The sequence below is a fragment of the Branchiostoma lanceolatum genome, chromosome 3 (assembly GCF_035083965.1).
Source record: "Branchiostoma lanceolatum isolate klBraLanc5 chromosome 3, klBraLanc5.hap2, whole genome shotgun sequence".
Lineage (NCBI taxonomy): Eukaryota > Metazoa > Chordata > Leptocardii > Amphioxiformes > Branchiostomatidae > Branchiostoma > Branchiostoma lanceolatum.
The window spans coordinates 31,393,969-31,419,481 of NC_089724.1; the positions used below are offsets into that span (position 1 = coordinate 31,393,969).

Sequence of the window (25,513 nt, forward strand, 5' to 3'; positions counted from 1 at the left end):
ACACATAGAATCTGGCAGGCATAACCGTACCCCTCGTAACAATAGAACATGCGAATTCTGTGATCACTTGTATGTTGAAAACGAGACACACTTTCTACTTGATTGTTCCTTATATGAACTCGGATGAGCGCCAATCGCTGTTTAATCAAGACAATAGAAATAACGGGGGTTGCCCTACCTTAGGACGCGCCCTAACTTAGGACGGTTTTTTTAGTGATCTTGTTATGCATAGGTACGCCGTGTTTGTGTCCACTGATTATGCTCATAAGGAAGATAAATGAACCAAGTCCATGCACATAATTTTTATTTGCATCCAAACATATGTGTACATATTCATTTTTTGTTTTGTCGAGAATAGTATTTTGACGATAATGATGGCAACGCTGAGTAGAGGGTCACTGCGTAGCTAGACGGCCCGACACCTAAATATACGACCTGTGCCAAGCAGATATACAACTATCATACACATAAGAAATATAACTTCATAAAACAAAACAAAAATGTGTTTGTTGAGAAGAAAACCGACCAAAGAAAACAACGTAAACATCGCTGCCGTCTGGCAACGTTGTTTTCCCGCCATTCTTGGGGCCGCGATGCTGGCGGACGGCGATTCAACGCACAGCTTTGTAACGCTCTAACATGTGATTGGTACCGTCTATGAAAAGGAAACTGAATACAGATATGGCGAAGATATTTCCCAATAAGTAGACGGAGTATTGTTGATGTAAGCGGTGTCTATTTTTCTAAATGATTTTGTAAGTCGGGTCGCATGCAAGACGTACGTCGGGCCGCGCGCAAAGTGCGTAGTAGCCCATTTCCCGCCGAAACATGAGCTGGGATGCGCTAGATATAGCCATTCTCACATGACGTTAGAAGTGCACACAGTCAAAATTTTCCGGTCAAAAGAAAGCTATAATATAGCAGACTTCAAGGCTTATTTACATTTTCCTAACTTCATCACCAACTTCCGAAGAGAGCAAAATTACCAAAGCGTACTAAGTTAGGCACACTATCTGGCGTAGCACTAAATCAGAAGGTACTTTCGTGTAAACGTCTCACAGCGTTTGCCGCTTGTAACTCGGAGCGTGAAGGGCCCATGAACAGTATGAATACATTTCTTGTCCATTTATGTTCTTTAGATGAGTGTGTTCAAAATTCATTCATTAAAACATGACCATTCTCTGGCAACCAGCAATGGAGCGCCGTGAGTTCGAGCGCGTAAAAAAACGTCCTATGTTAGGGCGACTCCCGTTAGACAAGAAATGTACGAAAATGACAAAGCAGGACACTTTCATATACCTGTCAAGTACGAATGAAAAGTGTGTAGTTATGTTTCCAAGTGTTTCACAAAGAGAGAAGTGATTGACATTAGATTAAGAATAGTCCATAGTCTTCTCTTCTTTTTTTTTTTACTTTGTAATGTTAAAATGTAGCATTTTAGTTTCTCATGTGTTACAATCTGTATCCTCTAGACCACGTGTGGCCATCTGTGCATTTAGCCCATCTGGGCAGGAATATGCAATAAAGACTATCATTATAACAGCGTTAAAAGTCCCGGCCACTACTAGCCCCCCGATCGAAATCTCTGCTTGGAAGTTTTTTTCACGCAACACGTATGTATTAGGCTTTCAAACACTTCAGGCCACATTTACAACTTTGCAGCAACGTAACAGGAAAGGTAGACCTCTTTTTCCATACTAAAGCTTGTTTCAAGCTTGATGAAACACCATCAAAATGTGCGTAGGAACCCATTAGCAACATGGAAAACGTTTTTTTTTTTCGCGCAAATCAAAACGCATACTCCTTTTGATAAACATCAAGTCACTTCTATATTCTGAAAGAAACATTCCAATTCACTTAGGGATTAGTCTATTTGACAAATTTGTGCGGCCTATATTTCTATATGGGGCCGAACTAACATGTTTCGACCAAACCTCTAAAACGGTGAAATTTATTGTGTCTAAACAAATTCCTGAATCTTCTCCAAAAAGTGTATTCTCTATTCTTTTAAAGAAACTTGGTTTGGAGGGTAGTTTTCCTGCAAGTATTAGAGAAAGTGTTTGTTCGGACTCCACCCACTCTTATGTGATTCATTTAAAGACAAAAATAGACAAAGATAAATTACTCCGGCTGGCGTCAGGTCTTAAATTAGAAGAAGACAACTTACTAATTGAAAATTTATATCTTCCTCCACATATCCCAGAATTTGATACCATTTATATGAATTTCCAGAAATTTTTACTCGGAGTACATAGAAAATCGTCCAATGACGGCATCCGTGGCGAATTAGGAACATTCCCAATCAAAATTAATGCCGAGATCCAACTTATCAAATACTGGCACCGTTTATTAAATTTACCCCAAGATACCCTATTACATGAAGCATACGACGTTCTACATTCTGGTGATCATGACTGGGTGAACCATGTTAATGATATTCTTAACTATAACGGTTTTGGACACTGGTATGGACAAACCCTAGACTATATCAGACTGACATGTTAATCAATCAGTTACGACAACGTCTGCAGGATATATACATACAAGATTGGCATAGTTCTATTAAAAAAAATTCAAAACTGTCTGTCTATTCCGCTTTAAAGAAAATATACGGACAAGAAAAGTACCTTACAAGCGTACATAATTTCGAAATTCGTAAAGCAATAACAAAGATAAGAATATCTTAGTCATAAATTGAACATTGAAACCGGAAGGTATCGTAAAATTCCCAGTGATGAAAGGTTTTGTCCATTCTGCCCAAATGAAATTGAAGACGAACGCCACTTTATCATGAATTGTTCCAGATATGAGGATAAACGCTCTAAGCTGTTCACCTTTATTTCCAGTTGTTCAAGTGAATTCAATATGCTCCACTCTGTTGATAGATTTGATTACATACTGAGAGGAGATAATCCTTACTGTGTTCAAATAGGTATATACATCAAAGAATTTTGGAAATAAGAACAAGTAATGTATAAGTATACGACACGCTAAATTTCAGTATGTTGCCCTATTCCATATGATTGTATATAAACAAACTCATTAGTATGAACTTTGTTTGTTGGCATGTATGTATGTATGTATAGATTAAGTAGACCTTACGAGAGTCGCTGTACTTTTGTTGTGTCAATAAAGATTGTTGCATCATTATGGTCTTCGCAAACGCTACTCCGCCACTACCGGGGTGTGAATGATGTTGCGTCAGTAGTTCTATTTATCATTCTAGCAAAAACGTAATTTTCATAACGATATATCTTCTCTCGCTAGAACTTTGGTACTTTGATGCAACTAACTGACAAGGATATTGCTGAAAGTTGTCACATGATTCACAAACTGCCCATTGACAACTTTTTTGTGGCATGACATCAGTAAAGCAATATTACAAATGTCTGCTATCTCACCGCCGGCGTAGCTGGGCATTCCAAGTCACATCGCGGCCCTGTGTGTAAACTTGAGTATTTGAGTCGGACTCGGCTGAGTGTACTCCGAGTGTCCTTAGAAATGCGTGTCTAAACCCGGCCTAACACTCAATTATGTGCACCTGTGGTATAATAACCTTTAGCAGATGAATTTGATAACTAAGGTAATGAAGAACCATAGTTCCGACAAATGCTACTAGTAAATTTTCTTTGAAATTCGCTAGGATATGAAATTGTTGCTTGCTCCATAAGACAGCCGATGGTCCAGCGATGTGTGGTTACAGCCGATGGTCCAGCGATGTGTGGTTACAGACGATGGTCCAGCGATGTGTGGTTACAGCCGATGGTCCAGCGATGTGTGGTTACAGCCGATGGTCCAGCGATGTGTGGTTACAGACTATGGTCCAGCGATGTGTGGTTACAGCCGATGGTCCAGCGATGTGTGGTTACAGCCGATGGTCCAGCGATGTGTGGTTACAGACTACGGGTCCAGCGATGTGTGGTTACAGACGATGGTCCAGCGATGTGTGGTTACAGCCGATGGTCCAGCAATGTGTGGTTACAGCCGATGGTCCAGCGATGTGTGGTTACCGTGAGACGATGGTCCAGCGATGTGTGGTTACAGCCGATGGTCCAGCGATGTGCGGTTACAGACGATGGTCCAGCGATGTGTGGTTACAGCCGATGGTCCAGCGGTGTGTGGGTCATTACACCTTAAGCCAGACCTGAACTGGACCGGACAGGTGACACGGCTGGAACTTCTTCCTCTTCTTTTTCTTCTTCTTAGAGGAAAAGAAACAAAATAAACACGATTAAGAAATGATAACCGGAGTATGCAAGAAAAAGTGACATTGTAGAGGAATACTATGTCATAAAACAGATCAAACACAATGTTTCCGCGGTAAAATGTTGACAGACAGTTAACTGTAAAATTACATTTGGAAAATCGAAATCATAGGTGAAGGCGAAGTCGTCCCAGTAGTACAGTGAAGGCGCTATGCTGGTAAAGCCGGAGGGCAATATATAATTGAACTTTGTAAGACCGCTGATCGAGCGCGTAAGGACGGCGGGTCATCAAATATGTGTTGACAGCCACTCGAGGAGTATGGCAAGTCTACATGGATTTTACTACAAGACTTTAGCGGTCCACTACGTCCACTAAAATCAGCAAATAATGATGATGATAATCAATGCCCGGGGGCTAATTGTAAACAAAACAGAACAATGGTGTACAATGTGGGTATACTTGACGGAAAAGAAAAATCAAATAAGTGAAGAAAGGTGAAAGAACAACTATTCTAAATCTACTTATCTATTCGAAAATTAGTAAACATGGAAAGGTCTAGAGATCAATAAGGAACGATTTAATACAAGTGGCGAAAAAAAAGGACACTGAGTCGCCCCATTACTTTCACATTACTTTCAAGTAATATATTGTTTCTTGATGCTTCGGTCCCATTTCCACTCCGGGGCCCGGCCGGGCAGCTTGTGGGAACGAAAAAGATGATATAAAAGACAAAAAAGACACTAAACGTAAAAAGATTACTCCTAACTATATATATTGTGTATTGTCTTGATTTTTCGTTTTCGCAAGCAGCCCGGTCGGGCCCCGGATTTTAAATGGTACCAAAGCATAAAACAGCTTAGTCATAATGATCGCTAGCGCGCTTTCCTATTGGAGTATCATTAGAATTAGACATTGCCACAAATGTACAGTTTTGTTCATAAGTCAAGGAACTGACAAAGAAAAGGACAATGCGAAGGTGAAGGGGCTGGAAGGTAGAATCACACTTGTACTTGGAAGAGAAGGAAAGGAACAAAGAAAGTAGTTCTTTGACTGTTTCACATAACAAGTAACCCACCTTTAACCACAACACACCAGTTTTTGTACAGTAAGTACAATTTGTGTAAGGTTTGATCCATTCCCACCGGAATGAACTGCCCTGCTATTTTCGATAAGTGAAGGTGTGGCTCTTGTTTGAATCAAACATCCGGGTTTATGTCCAATCTGAGAGGACGTTCCTAGCCAAAGCTAGGTACTCATTTTCAGTTTTGATAGTAAGGAAATAAATGGCACAACAAGGGCACAGCATTGTGGCCTGCTAGGGTTTTAAACCCAGAACCTTTAGATAGACCTACATATGCTAGCAATAGGATCGGTTCCAGGTGTCCCAACAGTCGGTTCAAGAGGACACTGGTCAGCACGTCTTGGCTGGCACTGGACATGAGGGAGATTCACAGGTGGTTTTCGTGTAACGTCCCGATCTGACGCCTCCAAGAACTTGTTGTCACAGCTCCAGGAGTTTATTACCTTCGCCGAGAAGGTTACTACATGTAGTATGTTTTCAGTGAACATCATTATGATATAGATTATGCAAATCAGGGCCTCATTTACATTTTTTATTAGTAGATGCTACAATAAGACTTTCATACATTGAGCAGCTCTATTTGGGTAGAGACGATGGCCAACTGACATTATTAATGCAAATGAGGATTGTATTCGCATAATCAATGAGAAACATTTATGATACGCCACACATCATTTGGCGAAGGCATGAGGCCGCAGAACTGTAATTATGTCGTGTCGCTGTGTTCAAACCTAGCTAAGCTAGCATGTTTCATTGCTTTTCATAAAGAAGAGGCGACGGCATTACCAAGGGTCGTAGTCTCTACCAGGTTTCGACCGGTCAAGTTAATTGTTGTCCAAGCTAGGCAGGCTTAGCCCCTTACCAATTATAGCCATCTTTGACCAATTTCGACAACTTTTCCAATTCGAAGGGATGTCTGGCAGAGACTACAGAATCCTACTTTTTTGTGTTCCTTTAATCTTCATGAATGCATTGATTATCTAAATTTCGATTACATTTGCATAATTGGTGAGGTAATGTTACATGTACAGGCAAACCTGCCCGGGCGACTACCTCTTCAACCCGTGCACCTGGCCATGGCGACCGCTTTTTCTAGTTCCAGCTTTTTCCCATAGCCACAAGCATTAAGCGGTCTGTCCAAGGCGACTACCTGTCCAACGCAGCCGCGACCGGCACGGGAGGGACCGCTCAGAGCCCAATCCTTGCCCATGACGACCGCATCATTTTCAAACATGTGGCGACATCGGATTTTGCTGCCTATCGGGCAGAAACGTTTTAAGACCTTGACGAACCAAAATCTATGGAATATCATTGATTCATCCATAAAGTGTTTGATAAAACGTTTAAACCGTAAACATCGTAAATGAAAAGGGTTGTGAATTGTACTAAGGCTGCACCAAGTAATTTTTATGGATGACGTCCTTTGGAAACCCTAAATCTAATGCGAGAGCGCGAAAAAAAAACAAGAAGGGCCGAAAAAAACAAGATGCCTAGATTTGAAAAATCTTGTCAGCAGGAAAAATCTGCACTGCTGACAGGATGATCAGTACAAAAATTGCACTACTGAGAGGACGATCCTGTCAGCAGTAGAAAAAATGCACTGCTGACAGGATGATCCAATTTTTTCTACTGATGACAGGATCATCCTGTCAGTAAGTAGCCACTTCCTTATTTATGCATTTTGCGTGACGAGTTATATGCATTTTGCGTGACGAGTTTTACATTAATCTTACGATTTGCGGCACTGTCGTAACTCTTTGGTCATAGTTACAGGAAGCGGAATTTCTTGTTTTTTTTCTGGGTACAGACCAAAATCAATGCGCGCGCGGACGTCATCCATAAAAATTACTTGGTGCAGCGGCGAGCCTAAATAGAACAAAATACTTATCGCGATGTTGTTGTGCCATCTGGTTCGGTTTGAACTTATCAAAACGATTACGTTGTGCATAGCATTAAAAAGTCAACAAGTCAGATTTTAAAGAAATTACTATCCGAAACTTGTATCTTGCCATAGTCTCGTTATTGATGAAAATTAAGATTCGTGTTCTCTTTTTATTTTCATGAATCTCACAAACCTTTATTAGGCGCTGATTGCCTGTGATCGCTGTATATTCATGATATTCTGATGCACTCTTACCCTTCGATGCGGTCGTGAGCTCGGCAAGCGACATCACAAAGTTCCGTTTTCATCACTCAGTTGTCAGATTAAAAACTTTATGTACCTTTCCAGCGGTCGGCGCCCAAAAGAAGGCTTGGGTCGGCAGGTTTTTGCAAAGGCCTTTTCCTAGGCCTTACTTGGCTTATATATATATGTGTATGGCGGGAGGGCGCTGCGAGAGGATGACATAGTTTGTTCTCTAAATCACGACGTAAATTTGTATACGATGTAACGTTATCATAATACTACACAAACATTACAACGATAACGGAAAATATGATTTTTGTAGGACCTTTCTGTGAACACTGGGAATTCAACCTGTTGGTGGTTATGCTGTCTGAAATCACATCATTTTCCATCCATCTATGTAATACATCAAGGCGACCACCTGTCCAACGCAACCGCTTTTGTTTGGTCCCTCACTGGTTGCCTTGGGCAGGTTTAACTGTATATGTAATTTGGGGAGGAGACCATAGATGAACATGCATTAATTAGGACCTTATTTGCATGCCTACAAATAATCCGAAAAACAATAATTATTTCACAGAGATATGAACAGATCTTTGAACACTGCAAGAAGAAATCGCAGTGAGTGTACTTTTATGAAAAATATTCCATAACGCCTTCAGTTAATTGAGGATTGTTGTATAATCTGGGGATACAATTGTCGGATACAATTACAAGAACATGGTGCAAGGCAGAGATGAAAGATGTAAACTGTTATAGAGACGGAGATGGGAAGGGCGTGGTCTGGTCTTTGACAAATCTACATCAAGGGTCATGTACAAATAGCCTGACCAAATTACGCTTCTAGCCGTTCTATCGCCGTGGGGGCCTCTACAGAGCTCTGGACAGTCAGAATTATTTTGTGGTACAAAGACTAACATACAAATACGATCTGGCCATATCATCAATCGTGTATGACTGAAAAAACATCCAATTATCAATTGGCGTTAATTTGATGTTTGTAGCTGTGGTCAGTGGTTGCACTGTCACATTGCCCTTTACCTAACTTGAAATGTGTTCTAACTGCCAATGAGGACATCAAAACGGGTACGTTAGTTGTCGTCCATCATCATCATCAACATCATCAACATCATCAACATCATCCACTAGTTGTCGTCCATACGCATCAATAATGACATGTTTAATAGGGCGCGGTGTTATTCGTCGTAGGTCGTCGTACGATTTTGATGTCGTAGAATTTAGAATTTTAAGCAGGCTGTGACAGAACCAACCGCTGAAAAGGATCTAACGTTACGCAAGACTGTCTTTTTTATTTGGCAAAAGGACTGTGCGAATTGTGTACGACACGCGCACGACTGTCTCAAGAATATTCCTGTCACATTCGTCGTAGGTCGTCGTGCAAATTTGATCTCTTGGGATTTTCACTAAGTTGTGACAGAATAAACCGCTGAAAGGATCTAACTTAACGCAATACTGTCTTTTCACTTTGATGAAAAGATAGCTGATTTTGCACGACACATGCACGATAATCCGAAGAATGTCCTCAGATTGCAATCGTATGGCGACGATACGACGAATCATAGTAGCCGTGCTGAAACAAATCAAACGAGCGAGTAGAAACAAGTGATCCCAACCGAGATTCGAACCCACGCCGAAACCGGCAGCCATAGTTATTTTGATTTGGTAAAAAGAGAGCTGAATATTTGTACAACACATGTACGACTATCCGGAGAATGCCACCACAATGCGGTCGTACGACGAATGCAACCGCGCCCTCAGTTCGGTCAGTGGGGCGAATGTTCCTAGATTGGGCTTATTCCCCCTAATTTCGTTTCCGAGCTAACACCTGTCACTCAAAGGAACCCACGGCCCTTCTCCTGCCCGACACCAGAGGAACTTCCTGTCTGGGGTGGACTTAATTTCCCTGTGGGCCTTTAGGTTTTATGAGAAACATCTTTCGAGTACTTCTTGCTTTTGCCCTGGGGGCAGATATACAACTCCTTTTTAGAACACCCACTTCACTGTGTCAAATGTCAGCGTCTTTGTTATACATCCTGCAACTATGGAACTCTTGCAATTTCCTCTCTACAAGCGTGGCGAGGTGACTTTTGAGGTATCTCTGTGTCGGTTTCTTATAACCCAGCACTTCTCCAAGAAGGATATGTTTTCGGTGAAGTTTGTGTGTTTGTGTGTGTTGGCTTGTTTGTATAATTGATGAGGAAATATAATAAATCCGCATAATTCCATGATAGGACGTTCAAATATGTGACATATGCAACTGAGAAAAAGAGAAACATCGATGGAGATCAATTATGCAAATGATGGTAATGAGAAAATACTGTGCTGACATACTAGTAGCGGTAGAGTGTCTTGGTGCCGAATAGTCTTATTATGTTTCGCCAACGAAACATATTGTTTTTGTCAGGTTTCTTCTTCTCCTTCTTCTCCTTCTTCTCCTGTCAAATCTTCAAATCGCTTCTTGTCGGTCGTCCGTCGACCAAATTAGCTGAAATTTGGTATGGAGGTAGAGTACGTGTATACCCCTAGACCCTTTTCAAATTTTTTTGATATAAGTTTTTAAAATGATTTTATCGAGGTTTTTTGGGGTCATTTTCCGACAAAAGTCGCACATTATGGCCTCCAGTGCCCTGGTGTTGAAACCTAAGGACCTGAAATTTGGTTTAGTTGTGCATTGGATATTTACCCAAAGGACCCCATAATTTTTTTTGGTAAACACTACTTCAAAATGATTTATTTTGCAATTTTTTGATGGAATTTTTGGTTATTTCCTCACAACTAGGTCATCGTGTAACATAAGCCCTCCTACACTTCCCCTGTCTGGGACTTAAAACCAAGTAGATGTAAGGGGGTACCTCTACTAATGGTATTACAGAAAGTTATATGTACCTTATGTTACATGGTACGGAATATATATTTGAGATGTAGGTACCTATAGGAAAGGTGAATACACCTGACAATTAATTATGCTAATGAGGACCTACTTTGCATAATGTATGCATAAAGTTGTATGTCCCTTACCGTAAAAGCTGCGGATGTCATCTTTGAGATGTAGGTACCTTTAGGAAAGGCGAACACACCTGGCTATAAATTATGCTAATGAGGACCTCATTTGCATGATTTATGCGTAAACTTGTAATTCCCTTACCGGAAAAGCTGCAGATGTCAGATTTGAGATGTACATACCGTTAGCAAAGGTGATCACACATGGCCATGAATTATGCAAATGAGGACCTCATTTGCAAAATGCATGCATAACCTTGTATTTCCCTTACCGTGAAAGCTGCGGATGTCATCTTTAAGATGTAGGTACCATTAGGAAAGGTGAATGCACCTGGCCAAGAATTATGCTAATGAGGACCTCATTTGCATAATTTATGCAGAAACTTGTATTTCCCTTACCGTACAAGCTGCAGATGTCATATTTGAGATGTAGGTAGCTTTAGGAAAGGTGCACACGCCTGGCCATGACATATGCTAATGAGGAACTCATAACGAATGGGCTTATGATGCATGATGTTGTATTCCCCTTACTGTAAAAGCTGCGGATGTCATCTTGAACATGTAGGTACATGTAGGAAAGGTGAGAGCACCTGGACATGGACCTCATTTGCATAAGTTATGCAGAAACTTGGATTTGCCCAGGAGTTATTTTGGGACAGCCCACTTCTTGCATGAGGAGTATGGGCGAAACATGCTGAATTTGCTCTTAAAGCAAATGACGGCCAGTCTAGTTAGAACTGTCTTGGTGCCGAGTTGTCCTGATACCGTAGATTGGTACTGGAATTCTATACTGGTGGCGTTTGGAAGTTGATTAAAGGTGAACATCATTGGACATAATTCATGCAAATCAGATCCTCATTTGCATAATTTATCAGAAAAAGATAGCATTCCTTGCATGAATCAAGCGAACGCTGGCCGAATTTGTAAACTGGCTAGCCTGAGTACCAGCCTTTTTAGCTTCCGTACGCTACCCAAGCTCGGCAGCGGAGCTTGGGTAACGTACGGGATCTAAAAAGGCTGGTACTCAGGCTGTAGACTGGCGCCCGAAGCTCGCCGAATTTCAAAATCGACAATTGTACATGGCACAATGTATGGCAAGAATGACAATGCAATCAATACAATGGGTACTTAACTAGTCTATTCTATTTTATTCTGAAAACTATAATCACAAGAATATATGAACGTAAATGGTATAATGATTTAATATATGTTAAACGTTTCGGTCTGTTAAAATACATTCTCTCTTTTGTAAAGCGCTACATATGTATTGGCCTAAGTACGTAGACTATGTTTGCCTTTGGCAGGGGTTTACTGAATTTACATGAGATCATATCCATTAGTTTTCGTCTATCTACAGTATATGCGGGGCATGTCATTAAGAAATGATATTCATCTTCAATGCTATTTTGACATGAAGGACATAGTCTCTGGTTGGCTGGTATATTATGGTATCGGCCTTTTCTATTTCTAAACAGTGAGAACTGATTCTTAATTTGGTTATGTTAACTATAAAGGATTTATTACGAATTGATGAAAGGTAGTTTTCCAACGTGAAGTCAGTTTTGACTTGTGAGTAGGTTTTTAGTTTACTGCAGCTCCTAATTTCTTGTCGCCAACCAGAGAGAAATATATCCTTTAAACGTTCTTTGAATATGTTACCAAAATGTTTGCATCAACCGCAGGGTTTAGCCATATATTTTGGAAACCATGCCTGCACAAAATATCTTGAAGATGAACAATCCAGTCTAGTTCTTGTTCTACTGCAGCATCATACGCTTTTTTGACAATTCTATCATTTGGTAAGTTATGTAGTCTAAGCCAGTATTTGATAAGTTGTGTTTGGGTGTCAATATACAACGGAAACATTTTTAAAGTGAGTTCTCCAATCTTCGTGAGGTATATTATCATCTTCCTGTTGTCTATTATTGTCATTCAGTTTTTGTTGTTTCATTTCTCTCCAAAATTGTTGCGGATTTACTTTACTAAGTTTGCTCAGATTGTGCCATTGCCTCTCTTTAAAAAGTCTTTTTTCTGTTTTGATCTTTTTCTTATACAATTTGAGGTTACAAAAATATGTATGACGAACGTCGAGCTTCCGAGGACATTTAGAGAACTCGCCAGCTAGTTGGCTAACTTTACGTTTTAGTGAGGCACAAGATGATGTGTACCATGGATTACTTTTCTTTTTCCTTTTCTTCTTATTCCTGTGAATTATCTTTCGGAGAGATTTATAGGCTACATTTGTAATGATATTTGTAATTCCCTTTACTGCATTATCCACATTGGAGAAAGTCGTATTCATAAATTTTTGTAAATCGCTTAATGTCGAGGGCGCTCGCAGTGCTTCTATAAATTTCTCACTAAAGTCCTCGTCCCATATATATTTTGTTGGCAGTGGTTTTGCCGGGGTATTTGCTTGTTCCTCATAAGGAGAGTAACTTGTGGCTATCGAACTGTGACAGAGCCCCTGAGAGGTGTCGACATAACTATTTCCATTGGGAAGTGCAGTACTTCATCGGCTGTGCCCCTGGGGCGTCGCTAAAAATGAAGTCGGAATCTTTGGCTGAGTTGAGTGACCGGGGTGTCACTGACCTCACACAAGGACATTATGCTCGCTTGACCCAGAAACAGGGATTAAAGAAGAAAACCGTGGAGGGAGGAAGCATGTCAACAACAAATGTAAGTTGTCAGACGCAATAGTACACTAAACCCCAGTAACGTTACAAAAGCAACCCTGCAAACGGTCGTGATCTCAGTTAGAATCTTTTAGCCATGTTTTGTCATCTTGACTGGGAGATAGTAAACGCCATGTGGCAAGGATCTGGGAACGTTTATCGAAGGTCAATTTTGTAGTTAGATGATTGAAAGTTTGTCACTTGTCATCATCATCATCATCATATTTGTTGCCCCCAGAAAGAATTGTGGAAACTTGTGGAAAGAAACCATGTATTCAGTAATTCACTCTTTTATCCTTCCACAAATTTTCTGGGTTTTAATCTCTTGCGGCAAGGACACCATCCCTGAGACGTTACGTCTGAAATATACATTTGTATATGGTGTTGTAATGTCCAAAAGATGGTGAGAAACACATTATTGCTGTGGTCGTCAGAAAATGTGTCTTTCATCAATTTGTTGCCCCCCTCCCTCCCTCCCCTTCCTCCAGGAAAATGAGCAACAAACGAAAACAGATGGGTCATGGTTCTTCATTGTAGCGGTTTTGGGCTCTACAATTGTAGAAATATGGTATGTGGAAAGAGTATCACGACGGTGAGTGGTTTCTATATTTGTCAAATAACCCCCAAAAAACTATTTTTCCAGCGACCCGTGGAGCCTGGTAAGAGGCTAGTTGGGATATTGGCCCTGGCCGGTGTGTAGGTCCTGGAAACATCTGGCATCCAGGCTACAAATTTGGAACTCCTTCCTTGATAATCACAAACAGAGGAATCTGGTGTGTGCGTGTGTGTGTGTGTGTGTGTGTGTGTGTGCGCGTTCGCGTGTGGGTGCATGCGTGTGTGCGTGCGTGTGTGTGGCTGGAAAAATAGACGTTGTTGAGATTGGCCCAATATAGACCGATAATATGCCAGAGGAGTTGGTCTACTAAAGAAGTTAAATATTTGGCATCTCCTTTGAGGTCCACTAATCGCTATCTGATAGGTGCAAAGTCTTAATAATCCTTCTGTAGCTTTCCGACTCATCCGTGACGGGTCTTACAGGAGCGGCCGGTCATCGAACATGTGACAGGAACTGTCAGAAGTCACAAAAGTTTGAAGTTATAACGGTCGTGTCCAGTGTCCCATGTCATACGCCCAAAATAGTTACTCAAGCAACTGGATACAATCTTGTACCGGTACAAAACCGGTATTTTTTATGGACCGGTGGACTGGACTATGGACCGATATGAAAATTCACAGTACTAGGCTACCAGCAGGCGGTCACATAATAATATATGATAATGTTACCGGTCTAAGAAAATACAGAACAGCAGATTAACGAATCGTGGTTGCTCTTTTTCGAGGACTTTAGCTGTGAATCATATCTAGAAACACTTAAAGGATGAGTCAACAGTCGGCGAGGAGAGTATAGTTAATTTTGAGACAAAGTGCAAACCTAAGAAATTATATCATTCCAGACATGATGTTAGTGATCCGACACATGCATACACTTGCAAGTACATTTACACCCGAAGTAAATTAAGACACCCAAACAAACCACAAGTCAGTTAACCGATATTTGTTTACTTCTTGCCTGCCAATAGTCAGCATATTTTACTCGCTTTTTGTTTTAGTTTTCTCATGATAAACTAGCAGATGCATAGAATTACTGAAAGCTGTTAAGCGTCTAAAGTAGGATTATTTCTGTTGGTCATAATGTCTAGTTGTTAACTACATTGTACTCTAAGAAGGAGTCTCTTTTGTGATATAAAAGTTACCTTGAATAAAAGGTTGCATGTTTTGTTACATCTTCGTTTCTTTTCGCACATTACTGTGCACCGAGAATAATCATATCATTCTAATATACAATTTGAACATAATTTGTAGGACTCACAGAGACCATTACTTGTGTCTCGCTCTCCAAAATATGATGTACTGCTGCATTACTAAGTACAGGTACAGGTCCTCACCCTCTGGACCTGGACCGGACCTGAATTTTCTTTACTGGTACCCACCTTTAAGTCAGACGTTTCAGACAGCATCCGCTATCTTTCGTCAGTGACTAAGGACAGATCTGGCAGAACCAGGTTTTATACCAAAACTCTGAATATTTATGTTAAGGTAGTGAAATTTCAGATGGAACTTCCTGTTTTGATATCTCATACTGGACATGCTACGGTCATGATTTTTCGGTGGTAGAAAGCTGTTGGGAGGGAGAGCAAGGCCAAATTTATACTTTAAACTGTAGTACTACACATCGTAGTCTACTTCTGTAGTACAATACAACTTCATGTCTGCTTTACACTCACTGGCAGGTAGCCCAGTTGGACACCCGCTGTTCCTGATTGCTATGAAGTAGTAACCTAGTGTGACCTTTTGTGACCTTTGAAAAATCCTGGGCTGAAATTTCAGCACAGTTTTTATTTGTGAAAAAGTAGGGGTTTTATCTGATGTGAAACACCAAGGAAAAGGCCTGACAGCTCGGTTTTACGGTGGAAACTAGAGAATGACCGCAAATGACTCTAACTGGAACACGCATTTAGTTCGACTTGCGTCAGATCAAACATGGTTGTTCTACTACAAATAGAAGTGTAGTCTACTACAGTTTCGTTTTACATCCAGTTCGAAATCTCGCAGAACCTCTGCTGAAGTGTAGTACTACGGCCTCGGAGGGTGTAGTAGACTTCTGTAGTAGACTATGCTTTATTTCTTTTTACATCCAGAAAAAAGATGTGTAGTACTACAGTTAAAAGAACAAGTGTAAATTAGGTCTTAAGCCTAAGTCATGTAGGTTTGGGCCCCCTAGCGGCTTTTTTTGGAACTGCAGGAGCTGATTTCGTTTTCATCTTTGAAAGAGAATAACTCAAGAAAGGGTTGATGGATCATTATAACATTTGATATGTAGATAGCTTAAGCGATGATTGACAAAATCATTTGCTTATTAAAATTGAAGTTATTATACAAATCAGGAGCCAATTTGCATCATCAATGAGGTATATTTATAAATCTGCTGCATTCCGTCATAGGACTCTCAAACACAGGATATGTGTAACTTATGCAAATGACCAACTAATTTGCACAATTAATGGGAAAATATGATAATTCCACCCATAGATAATTTCATCAGGTTGGCGAATGCAAGGTTCTTTTATTCACAACCAAGTATTTTACAAGAGCCGACGTTTCGATGACTGTCTGTCATCTTCATCAGGCCAATACTGACTGGTTCACAGAGCACTGAAGCTAGGTGTTACTGCTAACAATGCAGTCCCAAACGTAAAGTATTGTTACATCAATAGATACTGTTAAGCAACAATGGCTGAGATGATGCGGTTTCAAATGTAAAATATTGTTATATACATATATATATTATTATTAAGCAACAATACTGAGCTAATGCAGTGCTAAATGTAAAGTGTTGTCACATACTTGAATTTTGTTAAGCAACAATGATAAACAATTGTAAGTTATTAAGAATGTGTACTATAGTGTTGCTTCTGCCAAGTGAGTTTCAAGTTAAAAGTACACTTAAGGCTACCATTTTTTTGTCATGTGGACCATCTCTTTAGGGAAATTTTTTTTTTTCAAATTAGGCGCAAGTCATCCATCAAATTTACTTACTGTGGCCTTTGTTATTAAACAGTTGGTCTTTCAAAGCGCCTTTTCTCCAGTCTTGTGTTGCTTCTATTACTGACCTATGCCCATTCCTCAAGACCTTAGTGTCATGGGGCACGTTTGTCAAGTAGCAAGCAAGGCCTAATTGGCCACCTTGCAGCCAAACAGATCTCTCTTAAGGCCAGGCCATCTATATCAGTGCTCTGGGCATGGTCATATAGTCCTGAGTGTGACATTTTAGGACTCGACACTTCACTTTTTTTATGCTTCATATAGGTTTCATGTATATGTATTACATACATGTAGGTGGTACGTTATCTTCTTTAATTGAGGATTGCTTTAGAAAGAGTGGTAACGATGTACATTTGTATATGGTGTTTCAGTTTGAACAGTTAAAGAATTAGAGCAAGGACATTTGAGAAAGTGAATAGTGCCCGTATTGTCTGCTATATGGGCCACAGGGGCTTCATTGGCTCCAGCATGGTCAACAATTATTAACACTTTTCAGATTAAGTTGGTCTGATTTACTACAGCTGCCTAGTCCTCTAACCACCCATGAACCCATTGGTCGGAGGTGTATTTCTGCTCTATGAAAGGCCGTGGGGGTCAAGCGAGGAGTCAAGGCCCAACCATTTCTGCTGCCACCAAAAAGTCTTCGGTCATCCGTCATTGTTTTTAGTCACATTTCGGGGAATCTTAACCCCTGTAAAGGGTTGACTTGGTCCTAGCTGGGGAATTAGAGTGTCAACCTGCAGGCCAAAGGTTTCCCAACGCCATGGCCCAGTGTCATCCAAGGTCTTGGGGGCTAGTCATCCATCAGGGATGGGAGGGTGTTTAATTGAGCAGATGCAGGCAGTACCAGACAAACTCTTTGTCATAAAGTTGGGTCCAATACCAGAAAGGAAACATTTGCAAGCAAATGCACAATATTTTCCTCACCATCAATGACTCTTGTGTAAAAGTGGACCATTCAGATTTCTTTCAGGTCAAAATGGTCTTTAAAAATATTTAAATGGAGCGTAAACAGACCAAACATACTCTTTATCATAAAGTTGGGTCCGATACTAGAAAAAAAACATTTGTGAGCAAATGCACATTATTTTCCTTACCATCAATGACCTTCATGTATAGCTATAGAAAACGAGCCATTTGGATTTATGTTTTTGTGAATTAACAATGGTCCGGACCTAAGACAATTGTTATTAGCTCCAACTATATTGCTTTTATAATTGAGTGAGTTGAGGTCCAAGACCCCATACATTTACCAAGTATATCTATGGAAACATTGGCCTAATTTGCATAATAAATGACTTAAACTGCTCAATGTTGCATAACTTGCATATCTTACAATTATAAGATCTGTTATTCAAAATTTCTACACTTTGATCCTTTATGAAACTTTTTCCTCGCTACACATAGGTTGGTAGGGTCTAGTCTTTGAGGATTAAGAAAAGTTGGGTTGTATGATCAACTACATGACTTACTCTTGAACAGGTTTATATTCCTCTCCCTTGACAGTGATCCCAGTGACCTCAGCCTGGGCTTGTTAACACCAGGGTACAATGTAAGCAGCCATATGCTGACCAACCAGTAGATACATCATTTTAATTGGCACCAACCATTGCCCCCAGTCTGACATTCTTCAGCCCTGCGTTATCCCCTCTAGGCTAGCTTGCAAGTCAGGGTAACATTCTGATTTGATTTCCTAACTTTGCTGGAATTTTCAGTGTTGTCCAACTTTGAAACCAACTTGTTTTCTACCTTCGCCAAGAAGGTAGCATTTTCAGGGGCGTTTGTGTATCTGCCTGTATGTTCTGTGTGTCTGTCAACACGCTAACTCGAGAATGCCTAGATGGATTGTCTTGATACTTAATGTGGGTAGGTCTTGCTGAGACCTCAAAATGATTAGATTTTGGGCCCTTTAGCCGCTTGTTATGGTACTGCAGCAGAACTTCCAGGTTTTGTATATTTTGATATGAAGATGTTATGGCCACCAACTTGGAGTGGTAGATACCTCTTGTGCAAGAAGTGACATATGTTTAAGCCCCCTAGCAGCTCGGTCTTGAACTGCAGATGCGTTTTTCTTCAAATTTTTTAAAGGTGTTGACGGATTGTCATAATTTTTCAGTGAGTTGGTAGCTTTAGTAATAACCGACATAATCAGATGAAAATTATGCAAATCAGGATATGATTTGCAAAATTAATGCATAATTGTCACTCGAAAAGGCTAACTTTATTTGCTGAAGGTACGAGGTCATAGAACTGTAGTTGAGGGCTATGATATAACACGCTGGTTAGGACAACACCAGGGCAATTTATCTGTTTGGCTGACAGCTGGTTAGTGGGCACAACCCCGATAGTAACAATCTGACCCTGGTTAAGCAGGGCCGATACAAGGTATTCGTGTATGCCACCGGATAGTCCTGCACAGGAGGATGGGATGTGATTGTCCCCCGAAGTGGACATCAAGACTTTGGTCATGTATATTGAAGGGCACAGGGGTCAGACCCCCGCATGTTAAAGAACCCAACACACTTATCAAGAGGACTAGGGGTGACCCTGTGTGCTTGTCAGAATTCTTGGGGATTTTCTTCATGCCTAATTCTCTCCTGTCACTCCCAATGACCCATAAACGAAGAAATGATCTGAGCTTGAAGAAACCTCCTTGGTTTGATCCACTCACACGATGGAAGGACCCCTACTCTTTTCGATAATTGTTGTTGGTTCTTTAACGTGCTCAAGGTGTGGCTCTCCTCAAACACAGGGCTTTACGTCCTGGCCGAGAGGATGTCTCTAACTGCAGCTAGGTACTCAATTTTACTTGAATCAGGTGAGGAAATAGTTACAAAGTGCCTTTCCCAAGGGCACAGCATTGGTGCCTGCTAGGGATTCAAACCCAGAACCTTTAGATTCTTCAATATAAACATCCCCTAACCGTACCTAACTTTCACCACAGGTGCTGTACTGTTTGTCCTTCCCGTGGTCTCTCAGGCATTATGTCAGGACTTTTGCAAAGGTAAGAGAAATTTTACAGATCATTGTGACATTTTCAACTTTACACATCGCTGTGTTTCCTATAAAATTACCCGGAAACATGTTTCTTTCTGACAGATTGAAATGTTAGCATTTACGGTCATGAATTCTTCACGGTTGGGTCTCTTGCTCTGTCGCAGTGGCCACGGAACACATAATTTTTGATCAAGGAGAAATAGATGTATTTTGACAGAAATAATTTTGATTGATACTCAACTTTTACTTTCACCTGCTAGTGTGGTGGATTTATGTCCCAACCTTTTGTAGCAATTACAAAATGTCAGGACATAGAAGTGGTGAATCAAAGAAAATTGCAGCATGGCCCATGTCATGCGCTAAGCTCCTGTCAACATTGATTAGGGGGTCTATTTCTTGTGAAGACTCTGTGGTTGTCCCATGACATCTACAAGGTTAATACAACATTCTCTCTATATAACCAAGATCATTGCAGGTAACGTTGGTTCACATAAACTCGCGGGGTAATATAAACTCTGGATTTTTAAAAGCAGGGTATTTACTTTAGGGATATGTGCTAGATGCAACATCAGTTATAACGCCAGCAATGCAAACCTGACAGACTAATGTTTTCAGAACACTGTCTGAAAAGCTTCGATAACCATGCATTCAAAGATGGCGACGTCAAAAACTCTCCGTCCCTTATTGACACAGTCTGAAGGCGTCGTGGGAGAATATCACTACATGGTTGTTCGCTGGTTTATAAAACAAATGTCACATCCGCTTCCTGCTTAACACAATTATTTACAAGACAACTTATAATTAATTAATTATTTTCAATTAACCTTTTTATAAAAAAAATCCCGCGTTTATGTGAACCAACGTTACATAAATGCAATAACTGCTGCATAAAGCATGGTTTAATGCATGCTCTCAATCTTACAAAGTGATATCAATAGGGATACAGTATTTGTATACAGTGTAACAGTTACACAAACATATGCTAGACATACATTTACTACCTCCATTAAAATGGAGGTGTAGTTTTTGGCATATCAGTCTGTGTGTGTGTGTGTGTGTGTGTGTGTGTGTGTCATGTTGGATACTTCAGTATGTGGTTAGGTATTGGGAAGACAAAGGTCAAGTTCAATTTTGTGCCCCTTGATGTGTGACCTTGGTACTGCAGCAGACCTTCCATTTTTTTAAAAATATTTTGCCCTGAACAATTGCTGTGGTCTTGTTAACACTACACAATTTTTTTTAAACAGGTCACACCATTGGATATGACATCAAACATTCAAAGATTTCAATTGTCCCAATTTCATCAAATTTACGGACAAGGCCACACCAATTTAATTTCTTGGTTCTCTGATTTTTTCGGAACAATATGAAGCGACAGGGTGAAAATGTATATTTTCTTATTATTTGCAGAAAAGGTCTGCGGCAATTGATTTCAACCTTTATGCCTGACGTATTATGGATGTTTCTCATTGATTATAAATCATACCAGTTGATCATCTTAATAAGAGAACTTGTCCAAAGTATGCCTCAGCTAAACGAAGAAGGTTATACTAACGTTTATCATCAATTATGCAGACGAGGTCCTTATTAGCATAATTAATTCAACGATGTTCACATTCACATAACTTCTAAATACCACAAGTATGAAATTGCCGTCATTTACAAGGAATTATAGTGTAGTTTCTCCTTGATTATGCAAATTGGGTCTTCATTTGCATATTTTCTATCTATCAACATTCCTCTCTTCTTCATTTACAAATGTCACATATTTGAATAGTCATGTCATGTGCATGTAATGCCGCGGTTTTGAAATTGCCTCATTAATTATGCAATTTGTGTATGTATGTGGGTAGGTCTTTTTGAAACCTCGAAATGATTAGATTTTGAGCCCCCTAGTGGCTTGCTATGGTACTGCAGCGGAACTTCCAGTTTTGATATCTCGTGTTCTGGACATGCTATGGTCATGATTTTTGAGCGGTAAATATCTCTTGGTAGTAGGGAGAGTATGTTATGTAGGTTTGGGTCCCCCAGCGGCTTTTTTGGAACTGCAGGAGCCGATTTCGTTTCAAACTTTGAAAGTGAATAACTCTAGAAGGGATTGACGGATCATCATGATATTTGGTATGTAGATAGCTTAAGTGATGATTGACAAGATTGTACACTAATTATGCAAGTCAGTAGCTAATTTGCATAATTAATGAGGAAAGTTTATAAATCTGCTGCACCCCATGCATTATAGGGCTCTCAAACATGTGAACATTCTCCAGAATTACAAAAGCATCAAAAGTTGGTGGACTCCCGCCATTTTGTAGCGAGGCGATGCCGAACCTTTGACCTCAACCTATGACCTCAAACAAGCGTCACACAGTATACTTCTGTGAAATGCAGCGTGGTTCAATCGCGATCGAATCACAGCATACTTTAATCCACTTGGCAAAAAGTAGTGTGAATGCAAAAGTTTTTTGCGTTCAATCGCGATCTGATCGATTCAATCGCGATTATACTTCAATCGCAATTAAACTTTTTGAGTGTGAACAGGGTCAGTTGTTGCAATGTTACAATCTAAACAAAGTGATTTCTAAATTTTTTAATAACATTTTACAAATCTGTTTGTTGACAATTTACATTCTCAAAGTGAATATCTTTTTCCATATATACCAGCACAAAATAACTGTACAATAGTTTTGTTACAGGAGAAAAGGCGTAAATTCTATGAAAATGGAATAGATGGGTGTTGAAATATATAGTATAGTATAGGATATGAGATTGTGAGGCCAGCACATTAACAAATCAATTTTCATTTTTGTCATCTGGACACTGGAAGCACAAGTAATATTCATCATTACAAATTTTTAGAAGTGCATAGAGGGTGACTTATGGATATGTTGATTGAACTCAATTTTTAGGGAAATATGCAGTGCCAGTGCATAAATGGCAATTTAGGAAAGAAAAAAGGAGAGCATTACATTAATCATATAGTTCATCATGTTGGTATTGTTAAGTCATCAGTAAAAGCGGCATAATGAAATGCGGCCTGCAGGCCAATTTGAGCTTCTCATGAATAAGCAAAGGTTCAAACAAACAAACAAACAAACAAACTTTGGGAATTGTAGTACTAGATCAAAGGAAGGGGTTTAATTTGCAGTACGGTGAAAAGTGAGTGCTCATAATCATGTGGTTTTAAGTTTGTGGTTGAAACAATGGGATAGGCAGGAAGAAAACAGAACTAGTATTTTCGCAGTGGTTTAAATATCTTAAACCATGAACATTGAACCACCATGAAAATGTCAACATTTACAGTTTACTCATGATTTTGTATTTTATTCTACTGCCACCAACTCATCTGTCAGTTCTTAATGCCAAATTATCCGGAGAAGAAATCTCAGCCAAGAATTGTGAAGGTTTGATACTAGTTCTATGTTCCTAGACTGAAAAATCCTTCAATAGGAACCTTAATGATGGCATCCCCCGGAGCATATACAAAGCAGGGTGCGAAATACTTTTTTGAGCCAGGTTACCCATGTTGCAACCTAGGGCAAAGGCTAGGTTGCACATCCAAATTTCAGGTTGCTCCAGCAACATTCACCGATTTTATCAAATTAAGCTCGTATGTAGCGTATAATACTACTAATATTTCAAAATATAAATTAGATAGTATTGTGTTCAAATTGACCTAACAACATCTTGTTTAGCCGAGGGCAGTGTGTTTTCATCTTTTTTAGCTCAGATTCCACGATCTATGAAGGGTTTGGATGGTTTAAAACAAAAAAGTGTTGATTTCTTTATTTCAATTGAAGATTTACCGAATTTTATGAGAGTGACACTGAGCTTTTTGTGAGCTTCCAGGGCTCCGATTGAGATCTTTGGCTCAAAATATAAGGTTGCACACTGCGCTACCTGGGTTTGGAATTAACTTGCACCAACCGAAATCTTGTTGCACTGTGCAACGTGCAACCAGGTATTTCGCACCCTGCAAAGTACCTTGTTATAAGTTAATGCCAGTGACAAGGGAATTGACAATGAGACATGTCTTCTCAAGCACCACACCAAGACACCTCTAACCCTCAATTCCCTCCGACAGCTACAAAAATCTTGGCGCTCATCAATGATAAATGAAGGGAAGGTGAGAGATGGAATTTAGTCATCATAACTTCCATTTGTAAATGCATCATGTTATGGAAAGGAAAGGAAAGCTTATTGCTTCTGGATTCCAAAGTTGGGTAAAAGGCTGTCGCGGTTTGTAAATCAGTGATGAATTATATGAAGTTTAATGATACATGTACAATAAAGCAAAAGCAGAGCACAGTAGTTTGCCATAGAGGACATTATGGTATCGGAATTACACATGCCCAAAGATGTGTGTCTTGCACCTTGTAATCCTCAAGGGCTATGTTTTACACAATAATTAGTTGTGCCGTGGGCCCCTTCTAATTCTTCTTGCACCGGTGTTGGAAAAAAAGGTTGTAATAAGCCCGGCGGATAGCCGATGTCTCCCGATGAAATATCTCTTCTTGACTGATTAATGTGTGATGGAGGCATATCATCTTTTGCAGTGTTGGAGAGATTAGGACTACCCATAATGCTGTAGCTTTAGGGCTCTTTATTATATTTCCCGGCCTTTTGTAAGAAGGGAAATAGCATTTTCTTTGATATTTCCTGATTCTTTTTATTGTAATAGAAAGAAGAACTCCGCAACCCCATACCTTTGCTGACTGATGTTTATGAAAAAAGGACCTCGTTTGCATGAACTTTGTCAGTTGATCATCTTCTCTACCCAAATAGCACAAGTTGTTCAAAGTATGAGTCATACCTTAGCAAGGAAGGCTATTGCAGCATTTCCTCCCAAATTGTGTAAATGAGGCCCTCATTTGCATGGTTTATGTCTGATAATGTCCCCATTTACTCAACTTCCAAACACTGCAAGAATGAAATCCCCATCATTTACCATTATGGAGTTATAGTATTTTCTCATTGATTCTGCAAATTAAGTATTCATTTGTATGATTGATATCTGTCGATATTCTTCTCTTTCTCGGTTACACATGTCACATGTTTGAGAGTCCTATAATGGCATGCTTCGGATTTATTAACTTTCCTCATTGATTATGCAAATTATCTCCTGATTTGCATAATCAGCATATGGTTTTGTCAATCATCGCTTAAGTCATATACATACCAAATGTCATGATGATTTGTCAACCCGTTCTTGCGTTATTCTCTTTCAAAGTTTGAAGCAAAATTGGCCCCTGCAGTTACGAAAAAGCTGCTAGGGGACCCAAACCTACACAACTTACTGAGTTACTCTCCCTCCCAAGAGCTATCTACCACTCAAAAACATGACCATAGCATGTCCAGAACACGAGATGTCAAAACCGGAAGTTCCACTGCAGTACCATAGAAAGCCGCTAGGGGGAACTATCTACCTACCAAGTATGAAGACAATCCATCCAGGCATTCCCAACAAACGGAAGGACACACACACGAACGCTGACGAAAACATAACCTTCTTCGCGAAGGTAATAACCTCTGTTACAGATATACAAATTTTCTGTGATTAAAAAGGCTAATGAAGCACACCTCCCGATAAGTTCAGCATTGTTACCTATCTGATGAAACACTGCTACAGGATCTGAACAAATTATTTTGTAACTGGAAAGCCACCATTTGCTGGAAAAAGCAACATATTTCCCTCTACATCTTTCCTAAACTGTTTTTTACTTTATAATCTTGCAATGCCACTCACATGTATGTAGTCATGCCTCCTTGCAAAGAATGGGCAATGCAAAAGTTAGGCCTTGGAAAAAA

At 39.9% G+C, this 25,513-nt stretch overlaps 2 long non-coding RNA genes across 5 annotated transcripts in view; one reads left to right on the forward strand and one right to left on the reverse strand.

Annotated features, from left to right (window-relative positions):
* Window positions 1-618: 618 nt before the first annotated feature.
* The window catches only part of LOC136431422 (uncharacterized), a 101,005-nt gene continuing 76,110 nt past the window's right edge, over window positions 619-25,513 (reverse strand). For both annotated transcript variants that reach the window (XR_010755053.1, XR_010755052.1), the window contains exon 4: window positions 619-4,201. This is a non-coding gene — a long non-coding RNA (uncharacterized lncRNA). The remainder of the gene's footprint in view (window positions 4,202-25,513) is intronic.
* LOC136431424 (uncharacterized) overlaps window positions 12,914-25,513 on the forward strand; it is a 51,549-nt gene continuing 38,949 nt past the window's right edge. Inside the window, exons 1-2 of one of the 3 annotated variants that reach the window (XR_010755055.1) lie at window positions 12,914-13,112; window positions 19,656-19,715. This is a non-coding gene — a long non-coding RNA (uncharacterized lncRNA). The remainder of the gene's footprint in view (window positions 13,113-19,655; window positions 19,716-25,513) is intronic. The other 2 variants (XR_010755056.1, XR_010755054.1) reach the window with 2 other exon arrangements.